This window comes from Cynocephalus volans, chromosome 7 (genome assembly GCF_027409185.1).
Source record: "Cynocephalus volans isolate mCynVol1 chromosome 7, mCynVol1.pri, whole genome shotgun sequence".
Taxonomy (NCBI): Eukaryota; Metazoa; Chordata; class Mammalia; order Dermoptera; family Cynocephalidae; genus Cynocephalus; species Cynocephalus volans.
The window spans coordinates 50182440-50194776 of NC_084466.1; the positions used below are offsets into that span (position 1 = coordinate 50182440).

At 32.6% G+C, this 12337-nt stretch overlaps 1 pseudogene; it reads right to left on the minus strand.

Annotated features, from left to right (window-relative positions):
- Window positions 1-11259: 11259 nt before the first annotated feature.
- On the minus strand, window positions 11260-11819 carry LOC134381631 (ras-related C3 botulinum toxin substrate 1-like; annotated as a pseudogene).
- Between the last annotated feature and the right edge of the window lie 518 nt (window positions 11820-12337).

A 12337-nucleotide genomic window follows, 5' to 3' on the forward strand; every position in this document is an offset into this window, starting at 1 on the left:
TAAAAAGTGGGGAAAATAATAAAAATAAAATATAAATATATGTAACAATGCCATGCTTTTAATCACAATCAAATATGTATATGTTGTTTTCATTGTATGCCCCTAAGTAACCCAATATATTGGTTGGAAACTAATATCTCGTATGATGGAAATGAGAAGTTCTACTTAACTCAAAGAGTTAAAGTCTTGCAAAGCTGTAATTTGCTGGACAGAGAACCAGATTTCAAGTTTGACGGTTGGTATTAAAAATCAGCTCCACCACCCATACCAACAAAAATGATTACCATATATCATGCTTGCCTTAACTATCTATTCCTCTTTCTTTCATTGATTTTTTAAAAAGAACGTAATGCCTAGCAGTAAGTATTCTTGTGAAGTGTAAATAAAAATCAAATGTTGAAAGAGTCTAGTATACAGTGGGCAATCGTAAATATTTGCAATATCTGATTAAATAACTATTTCAGATGGAATATAATAAAATAAATATATCAATAAGACCATACTGAATATAATATGTACATTTTAATAATTTAGAACATATTTATTTTTGAAAATACATAAGGATCATTCTCATAAAACACTTGTTATTGCATTTTACATGACTGAAGAAAGATTTTATATAATGAAAGAAAACTTACAGGGTGCTTCTGTGTTGATGCATCACTAAACAGGCAGAAGCTCAGTTTTGTGAAAACTTTACTTGGAATCTTGTAATTAAAAAGAACAGGGAGATTTTGAAGTCTAACATGTAAGATCCAAGCCTCTTTGATTTGTAAAGTACCACTGGGTAGAATGAAATAAATAATACTTTTAAAAGACAGATATCTTTCAAAATAATACTAAGAATGTAATTTTTGATCATCGAGGGACAAAGAGGCAAAGAATCAATATGGCAGTCTGACAAAACAATTATTGACAAGTAGCGTGACAAATATAACCACAAAAATAATGTAAAATTTAGAGGGATTAAAACCTAGTGTTGTGTATTAATATTAATAAACATTTTTGGTGTAGTGGCATTTAAAATATTATGCTCACCTCTTTCTAAAATAGTTTCTCTGTAAGAGAAAAACAAAGCAAAAAATGCTTCTTTCCTTTCCAGCTCAATGGAAAGGTAACATAAATCAAAATGTCATCCTTGAACTGGTAGCACTGTAATACCCAGCCCATCACAATCTTTGCAGTCTCTCAAATAAGTATCACAGAGGAAGAGAGACAAAATAAAACCCCATGAGATGCTATATGAGAACACTTAACAGTAAATGGACAAATACCCAACACTTCCCTTGGGGCTCCTGTCCTATAGGAGGAATGAAATCACTGACGGTAGAGTCCCATCCAGCCTGACTTCATGTCTCATGGTCATCGGTGTACAACATTCCTGACGCTAGATGTCATATTATTCAACATGAGAAATTAATAGAGAGGAACTCCCTTGTTTCTAAAAACCTAATTCCTTTCCCAAATGTCCGTGGGTATACATTATGGCTTTCATTGTGAGGTTTTTTTCCAAGTAATGTTTACAGATAAACTCCTAAGTCTCAGGTCGAATATAAAAATTTGCATGTGTATATTTGAAAAAAGATTTTTAAAAAACAGTTTAAAAGGAAAAATAAAACCTTTCGGAAAATGAATTAATATTGTGCATTTTGGGCACATTTGACTTCCATATTAGGTAATTTTCCTACAGAGATAATTTTAACAAAAATAATGTGTATAATATGGCAAAGAAGGGCAATGTAATATGAAATTAGTACAAAAGTTGAACCAGGAAGATAATTTTAATCTTAAAGCATATGCTTTGATGAGATTTGGGGATTTTGCTTTACAGAGTCTTAAGAAAAATTAAAGACACAATAAAAACAAAGCTCATAAATTCTTCAAGCTCAGATTTTCTATAAAGGACATCTATCTATTTATATAGGATATATAATATATATACACATATATATATCTCATATATTTAACAGAAGTACTTCAAAAAGTTCATGGAAAGATTTGCATTATCATTTAATTCTATTTCTCCACAAGCTTTCTGAAATAGCCTTGTATATAAAATGTAAACACATTTATAAAAATCGATTCTGGTCATTTCATTATTGGAAGTGATTTTGCAACGTATTTGTTGTGTATTTCACTTTAAAGCTGTAGAGCTGGTCTTTTAGGTTTCAACTGGATTTACTTCCTCCTGCAACCTTTCACTTTGAGTTTTCTTTTACTACAGGGAAGTTAAAAAATAGAACTATTAGGCTAGCTGGTTAGCTAAGTTGGTTAGAGTGCAGTGTTATAACAGAAACGTCAAGAGTTTAGAATCCATGCCCTAATAGCTTCAATTTACATGAGAAATTTGGTAAGGCTACTTATTATTGAAATGTTTTTTCGTATAGATTAATTGGTTAGGGCATAAAAATAAATATAAGAACATTATCTCTATTTTTTAATAGAGATATAATCATTGATTTTCCTTTGGAATTTTGAGGTTAAGTGGAGTTCAATATAACTTAGTGGCCCATCATATGATAGAGATATTTTTCATTTGCCCGGGCCAATGAGACTCAGGAAATGAGAAATTTTGTTGTAACATTTTGTGAAATGCAGAATTTTTTTGTTATAAATTGGAATAAATTACTTGGAAAGTATAGATTTTCAATCAGAAAGTAACTATATGGAAAAGTAAGAATGAATATAGAAAAGTCAGTCTCATTTGGTATCAGGCTGCACTCCAAATAAATGCAAGCATTGCATTTCTTTATGCATTGAAGACAAAATTAAAGAGAAAGTTATATTAAATGGGGATTTTTGGGTGATTGGAATCATATTCCATGAAAAGAGGCTATGTATTATAGCTTGGATCCTAATTATGGCTTAAACATCCCTGGGCTGCTCAGATACATTTCTATATGTCATTAGAAAAGTTTCAATTGAGTTGAGGAGATGCTGGTGGTCAAAAAATCCATTTATAGAAATCTTAGATTTAGGAACTTATTTTATATAATTTAATGTGGTAGAGCTTATACTTCTTATGATATTCTAATTTAATTTAGGTTATAAGAACATTTCAATTTATTATTTAAAAAATTATCCAACAATGATTTGATCCTAACATCAGAAAATTACATTTTAATAAAAAAAGTAATGAGAAAATCTTATCATTCTAATCTTAGATGCATTAATAGACAAATCAAGTGTATGCATACATACGAGAACAAATTCTCCTTTTATCTGGAGAGACTTAGTTTCTTCCACTCTTGCTTCTTAACTTTTTCAGTTTTCCTCAGTTTTCCATCATATATATAATATATATAAGAGTGGAAGAAATACACATACACACACACACACCCATATATATAGACACACACATTCATGCATCCATATGGCGATGTATGTAATTATGATATAATATTAAATATGAAAGTAACTTAATCACTAATCTTTCAAAATTAGATTGCAGAGATATTTTTGACCCCCACAGTAATTTTCAAAGATATTTGGACTGTATTTTCACAAACATCAGATTTGAAAAACATTTAATCTGGGTACTTTTGGTTATATTTTTCCACTCCTCAAATTAAAGATTGGCCCAGATGGCATATTTGAATGATGGAAATAGGTTACGTTGATTTGAAATTTGGCACTTCCTCCATGTAGCATAGAGGTTGAAACTCCAATGATAGCATCAGCCAGCCTGGAAGTCACATTATGGACAGATGTTTACTAGCTCCGTGAGTTTGGGTATGTTACTCAACTTTCTAAGTCTAAATCCTTATGCATCCAATATTAAAATAAATAAATAAATAAATGAATAAATGAATAAATACATGGATGTGAAAACTAAAAGAAGCAGTGCTTTGTATATGTTATGTATTAATAAATGGCCTTTTATTTTGCTAGATAAGAAGAAAGAGCAATTTTTAGACACTATAGTTAGTAGGGATATGTTTACTGCTTTCATTAGAGAGATCTTATCTGAAAATATCTTAGGAATTGCTCCTAATATATATATTTATCAGCCCACAAAAAATTATCAAGGGGCTCAGCAGAGATAAATATTGTTGTTGCTGGTGAAAAAAGATAAAACTAAATATAGACTTTTTATGTTAATGATGCAATCTATGCCATCTTAGACACCACTTCTCTCTTAAACTCCTATAATTGTATTATTTTTATTTACTTAATCATTGTCGCAACTTATTGGGCCCTTTTTCTCCTGCTACAGCTACATTTATTCTTACAGAAAATGTTCTAGTTTATATTGATCTGTATTTTATTGTTTTTCCCACTTTTGTAAAATAACTACATCTCATTTTGGCAATATTAATTTTGTTTACAACCTAGACACACACACATACAAATTTAATTTTAGCAATCTTGTTTTCTCTTTTGATTACAATAATATTTTCTATTCACAGACATTTACTTCTTAACTTTTTCTTCATTAAATGATGCTACTGCATTATTTTGCAAGTCAAATTGAAAGATGTCTGTCTATGATCAAATAATAAGGAATGAATTTATTCTCTCCTTCCTTAAGCAAATAGAAAATTGGATAAACATGGGACACAAAATAGAATCACTAACATTTTTAAATACTAATAAAACCAAGTATTAGAAAGAATGTATGCAATTGGATCTTTCAGACTGAAAATAATACATATGCTTTAGAAAACAGTTTGGCAGTTTCTTATATTCAAACATTAAAATTATACATATAATACAGCACAACAATCCCACTCCTAGATATTTGCCCCAAAGTGTTCAATTACTATATTTGATTTATTCATAAGAGCCATTTATTTCTGTATTCCCATTTAAATTAAGAAAATAATATATACATGATTGTATTCAACTTATATACTTATCATGACTAATACATTGATATAATTGATGAATGTTTAATATTACCATAATTGTTAGATAATAAAAATAACAGGAATCTACTATTTTATATAAAACAGTTGAAGTTGTCAAAGAAAAATAACTAAAAGACAGAGAAGAAATGCTTTATTCATACCAATTAATTATTGTAATAGATAAATATATAACTATAAAATCAATTCTTATATTGCTACATTAAATCAACTTTTTCCATTCAAATATTCATTGTCTTAAAAGTAAATATTACTAACTCATCTTACCAAGTTTGATTTTGTTTTGGTGATGCAAAATTGATATAAAAATTAATATGAACTTGTATATAAATCTCAGCACTTTGCAAATATGTTAAGGCATTGTATTTCACAGTAAACTAGAGCTTGTCAATATATTTATATGTGTGCATATGAAGTCATGTATTTTATGACAAATAAACATGAAACTTGTTAGACAAATTAGAGAAGAATTAACAAAATGATCATTTTTTACAACATCGGTACTTCAAAGATAAAAAATGTGGAATTAGCCTTTTGATATCTGGTATTCTAAGGGATTATAACAGTAGTTTCTATCATTAAAGACATTAATTGGTTGTAAAGTTGGAAGTGAGAGGCTTCTTTAAGTTAACTCATTTATTAACCATTAAGAAATCATTTGCTGAAGAACTTTAGCGTTTGAGGTTTTTTTTTTTTGGTTTTTAATTTAGAAGTGTTCTAAGAATTGGTAGTAGAAGAAAAACATCAACAGCTTATGTTCTTGCCCTATGATGATGAGCCATCAAACTATTAAATTCTTTCTTCCAAGTCCAAGAAAATGGAAATGGAATGTAATATTTATTTTTAAAATAAAGACTATATGGTATGATGCTGCATATAAGCTCATTTTTATGAGCACTTCATAAATTGAAATATAATCATTATATATATTTGTGGGGTACAGAGTTGACTATTAGTATTTGTGTACAATATGTAAATGTCAAATCAGGAGATTCAGAATATTTGCTATTACAAAACATACTCATTCTTTGTGTCCATTAACCAATTTCTCCTTCACCTTCCTAAGCCCTCTTCACCTTCCCCTTTTCACCCTCTAATAACCACAGTTCAGAGAAGTTTCAGGTTAAAAAAATCAATATACAAAAATCAGTTGCATTTTTATGCTCAAACAACAAACTAGCAGCAAAAGAAATCAAGAAAGCAAGCTCATATATAATAGCTACCCAAAACTTAAAATACTTAGGAATAAATTTGCCCAAGGAGGTGAAAGGATCTTTACAATGAGAACTACGAATCACTCTTGAAAGAAACTAAAGAGGACAAACAAAAAATGGAAAGACATTCCATGTTCATGGAGTAGAAGAATTAACATTGTGAACATGTCCATACTATCCAAAAAAATATAGATTCAATGCAATCCCCATCAAAATACCAATGACATGCTTCACAGAAACAGAAAAAAACAATCCTAACATTCATGTGGAATCACAAAAGATCCCTAGTAGCCAAAGCAATTCTATGTAAAATAAATAAAGCCTGAGGCATTACACTACCTGACTTCAAATTATACCACAAAGCTATAGTAACCAAAACAGCATGGCTCTGGCATGAACACAGACACTTGGACCAATGAACAGAACAGAGAACCCAGAAATCAATCTCATACATACAGCAAACTGATCTTTGACAAATGCACCAAGAACATACATTGGAGAAAGGGTAGCCTCTTCAATAAATGGTGCTGGAAAAACTGGATATTCATATGTAGAAGAATGAAATTAGACCTGTACCTCTTGCCATATAGCAAAATCAACTCAAAGTGGATTAGAATTCAATATAAGACTTGAAACTTCTACAATTCCCAGAAAGAAACATGCAGGAAACACTTCAGGATGTAGGACCAAGCAAAGACTTTATAAATAAGACCCCAAAAGCACAGGCAACAAAATAAACAAAAGGGATTATATTAATTTAAAAAGCTTCTGCACAGCAAAGGAAACAATCAACAGAGTGAAAGACAACCTACAGAATGATAGAAAATATTTGCAAACTATGCATCCAGCAAGGGGTTAATATGCAGAATATACAAGGAACTCAAACAACTTCACAGTAAAATAACAAGTAATCCAATTAAAAAATGGGCAAAGGAGCTGAATAGACATTTCTCAAAGGAAGATATTCAAATGGCCAATAGGAACATGAAAAAACTGCTCAACATCACTAATCATCAGGGAAATGCAAGTCAAAACCACACTGAAATAACATCTCACCCCAGTTAGACTGGCTAGTATCAAAAATGCAGGTAACGGCCGAGCCCATGGCGCACTCGGGAGAGTGCGGGGCTGGGGGTGCGGCGACGCTCCCGGCGCGGGTTCGGATCCTATATGGGAATGGCCGGCGCACTCACTGGCTGAGTGCTGGTCACGAAAAAGACAAAAAAAAAAAAAAAAAAAAAAATGCAGGTAACGACAAATGCTGGAGAGAAGCAGAGAAAGGAGAACCCTTCTATACTACTGGTGGGACTGTAAAATAGTACAGATTTTATGGAAAATAGTATCGAGGTTCTCGAACAACTACAGATATGGGCACTTTAAGAAGTACTTCTCCACAGCTGAGTTCATACCATGAGATACTTAATGACATACACAGGGGTTGCTACATAAGAATTCATTCTCTTTTTACATGGAAAGGTTTTTATCTCCTCCATTCTTATCTCTTAACTTTTTCAATTTCTTCATTTTCTCTTAGGTTTATTTTTCAGTTCCAGGACCCCATCCAGGATACCATATTTCATTTATTCGTCATGTCTCCTTAACATCCTCTTGTCTGAGAGAGCTTTTTCAGGTTTTCCTTGTTTTTAAAGACCTTGCCAGTTTTGAGTAGTACTAGTCAGGTATTTTCGTAAATTGTCCCTCTATTGAAATTTAATGATGATTTTCTTATGATTAGAATGAAGTTATATACTTTTTGGAGGGAGATGGCAGAGGTAAAGTGCCATTTTTATCACATTGTATCCAGGGTATATACAATTGACATGAGTTATCACTGTTGGTTGATCTTGATTACCTGGCTGAGTTCGTGTTAGTCGGGTTTCTCCACTGTGAGATTAAATCTTTTTTCTCCCCCTTTCAACACTGAACTCTTTGGAAAGAAGTCACTATGTACATGCCATACTTATGGGGTGGGAGTTATGCTCTCTTTCCTTGAAAGCAGAATGTCTGCATAAAATTGTCGAAATTCTTCTGTGTGGGGATTTTTCTCTTCTCTCCATATACTCATTTATTAAATCAATAGTTTATATCAGTATTTTCTTATGGATATTTATTTATACTTTGAGTTATACATTCAATATTAATTTCTTTTTGTGGTTGCTCAAATTATTCTAGCTTTGGCCATCAGGAGTTCTTTCAGTCAACTCCTGTTGCTCTTTTACATACCTGCATTCATGTGTTTGTTGTTTTTGTTGCTATTTTGTTTGCTTGGTTTTTTTTTTAAAAGCATTTCCTTACTCTCTGTCAGTTTAAGATTATTTAGACTCATCTTGTATAATTACTGCTCCCATCCTAGGATCACCTGTTTTCAAGGAGCCCTGTTTCCTCATGTTGGATAAAGGAAACTTAAGACTAACGTACTAGATGTACTCATTGCTAATGGGGTGTCATTACTTATTGATCTTCCCAGCTGAGAAAGTAAGGATGTGTGTGAACATATATATGTACATATGTGTGTATATAAATATATCTTTTTGTATATGCACATGAATGTAAATATTTCAATATGGAAGGATGTGTGTATATATATTAAACTACACATGACTTCGTCCTTCGTCATGATGTACAATTTATACATGTTTGGATTCAATTTGCTAATATTTTGGTGAAAAATTTTGCATGTATGTAAATGAGAAATATCTTTTCTTTTAATGTTTTTAACTAGCTTTAGTATTAGGGTAATGCTTTCCTCATAGAACTAGTCAAGATGTGTTCTCTCTGATTTTGTTTTATAAAGCAGTTTGTTGGAAATTGGTATCATTTCTTCTTTGAATTTTTAGGAGAATTCACCCATGATATCATTGGTGTCTGGTGCTTCCTTTTTTGGAAGATTATTAATTATTAATTACATTTCCCTAACAGAGATAGGCTATTTATGTTGCATATTCTCCTTATGTGGATTTTTGCATTTTGTGTCATTAATGAAATTTGCTTATTTTATCAAAGTTATCAAATTTGTGGATAGAGTTTTTAACAAAATCCTTCTCTTATGATTAAGGGATTTAAATCATATATATAAAACATACCACTAATTGCATTAGTAAAAAATCAATCCAAAAACACTCCACAATTCCGCATTGATCAATTAAAAACTTTTTGTTCTAGTGGTTGAAAGGTTCAACATTGTTTTTGCTAGTGGGAAAGCAGAACAGAACATTATTGGCATTATCACTGAATTTACAGAACCTTACAGAAACAAAGTGACATTGTTAGTAAAGCAATAATAGGAAGCGCTTACTTACTCATGTAGGTGAGGTAAAGAGTCAGATGAGTAATAGTCATGTTACAGTGTTGGTAATCTGGCAAGACAGTGATCTTAAGGTTTATAGTTTAAGAATATTTAAAATATTTTGCAAACTGTAAACCTGAAATACATGATTTTTACACTTATATACTAGAAAACTAAGCAAAAACATTAATTTTAAATAACGTAACAAGGAAACAAAAACAAACTCTTAATAACATACAAAAAATAACAAAGATCTATTGCATTATTAGAAGGATTTTATAATCCACAGAGATACCTTGCTTATTAATATTAAAAAGGGATTCTATAAGAATAGCACTTACTGATTTAGCAATTATGAGAAGGATTAGTTCAAAGATAAATTAAATGCCCAATTTGGGTAGGAACGGCAGGTGAAAGAAAAAGGAAAAACTTAAGAAAACACTTTCAGATAATATTGTGCTTTCTTTATCATCTACTTCATTTGACAGAAATGAACCTTTAAAAAATTGTACACTTGGCATTCTTATTAGTTTAATTATTCTGTTTATAATGTAGTGTAAGTTAATCTCTACTGCATATTCTGTCAAAGGATTTTGATTATATCAAGTGTTTCACACACTTCTCCCCAGTACACCTACAATGGAGAGCAGCTTACTTCATTAGATGAAACATGTGGACAAGATTTCTTTCCAAATTCTCAGCAAAAGCTAATAAACTATTAAAAATTTTAATTAAAAATTAAGAAGATTGATCCAAAGACTTGAGTTATTTTACTCATTGCATTATAATATTCAGCAAAATGTCATGTAATGAACATAGGTTGACAAATTATTGAATGCATTAATTAGCAATGTGAATGTTGTCAGAATCAAAATGGAGTCACTTTTGTCAAACCCTGACAAAATAGTGCCAGGGAAGGACAAAAAGTGAGTGTTCTCATGCATGCACGTCATGAAAACAAGAACTATCAGAAAGCCTGCAAACCCCACAACCTGACACACAGACCACCACAAACTTACACACACAAATAATACTTCTGCAAGGACGTCTGCCAGCAACAGCCTGTCCACGCTCGGACTGACTCCACTTGTCATTGACCCTTGTAGGCAAGGATAATTGTTTCAAAATAACTTATGTGATCCTCCTCATTACTCCTTTAAAAACCCTTGTCTTCCTTTACCTCCCTGAATACACCCACATATATTCCCATTGCAATGCTCATTCCTGAATAAATATTTTCTTTCAGAGACTCTCTTTCTCTGTTATTTAAGTTACAAAGACATTTCACTAAGAAATCTGTTCTGCTTTACATATCTGAAAACTAGTTAGAAAGTGTTTGCATTTCCTCCCACCAGAATCTACAATTTTCTTTCTTTCTTTCTTTTTTTGTGACCGGTAAGGGGATCGTAACCCTTGGCTTGGTGTTGTCCGCACCACGCTCAGCCAGTGAGTGCACCGGCCACCCCTATATAGGGTCTGAACCCACTGCGGGAGCGCCGCTGAGCTCCCAAGCACTGCACTCTTCCGAGTGCGCCACAGGGCCGACCCAAGACAATGGTCTTTAAACAGTTTAATGCTTAGTGTTACTAGCACCCAATGTGACTTAGGTTGCAGAGTATTTTGGCAATTCAATCTGGGCAGGATTGGCGCTATTAAAAATAAGTTTTTAAGAAGGCTTACCATTTTAGGGCAAGGTTTTCAAAGAATGTAAAAATTTGAATTCTTACACTTTAAATGAACAAAACTTTAAAATTACTGACTGGTTTAAAATGGTTTTATGGAAAAACTAATCAGTAACAAAAACTTGCCACTAAATGCAAAGACTTCACATTTTTTGAGTCAAGTGTAGAAAGCTTCTAAGGAGAGGGCAAGGAATCTGGTGCTTCAGTATTTAAAATGGCAGGCATTTTCCCTTTCCCCTTCTAGATGGGAGGGGGCAGAGGACTCGTGGGGCAGCTTCATCTAACACTGTCTTGAGGACTCACAGCCCTGAGCACTCTGGGTGTTTTACAGCTCCAATCTCCTTAGCTACGGCTGATCCCTGTGGTTAGATGATTGATAGGAGTCACTTGCTCCTCCTTCAGCACCTTGGTTATATTTTTATCACCTCTAAGATCGAGCTCTCACTAGGGTAATGGGAGTGTTGGGACAATGGCATTACACTTCAGGATACCACTTTACAAGGACCTTTTAAATGATGCTGGACTCACAGGGGCAAAGCAAATTAAGAATTCACCTGTTTGAGGATAGTCTAGGGGCCTGATCTGTGATAATGTTCTTGATCAACTCTATCTCACAAACTCAGATTAACCAGTTTTCCATCTACCATAACGCTGGCAGAGTAGTAGTCAAAGACTGGTATACATTCTTCAGGAAATGCATTGGTGGGTAACTGATCAGCAGGAAGGTTTCACAGACATATCCAGTTCTCACCACCACACACTTGATGGCTTATATGGGGTCACTGGCTGGACACTGTTGTGGGCTTGCTAGTCCAAAGGTCAAAGCTTCTCATCTGTACTAAATGCTACTTGCCAGGCCATTTATTTAGGGACTAGCTGCTTCCTGTGTAACACAGTATGCTTGAAGGTGAAAGCCCTAGACTCAGGATACCTGACTTAAAATCCTTCATTAGCTGTCTGACACTGGGAGTTGATTTTGCATCTCTGTAGTCTAGTTCTCTCATCTATCAAACAGATATCATATGGTAAATATAGTTGTGAGTATAAAATAAAATTATATATGTGAAGTGATCAAAATAGTGCCTTGGTTGCAGTAGGTGTTTAATACATATAAATTATTATAAATTTAGCATTACTATAAATTTTTAGTTTCCCTCCCTGATGAATTAAGATGCCCATCGTCCTTGATACTCTCCTGAAATAGATGCAACATCCTTTGGAAAAAAAATTACCAACAGTTAATTCACTTAAAGGGAAATAGTGAATCCATGTGTAGTCCCTTGTCCT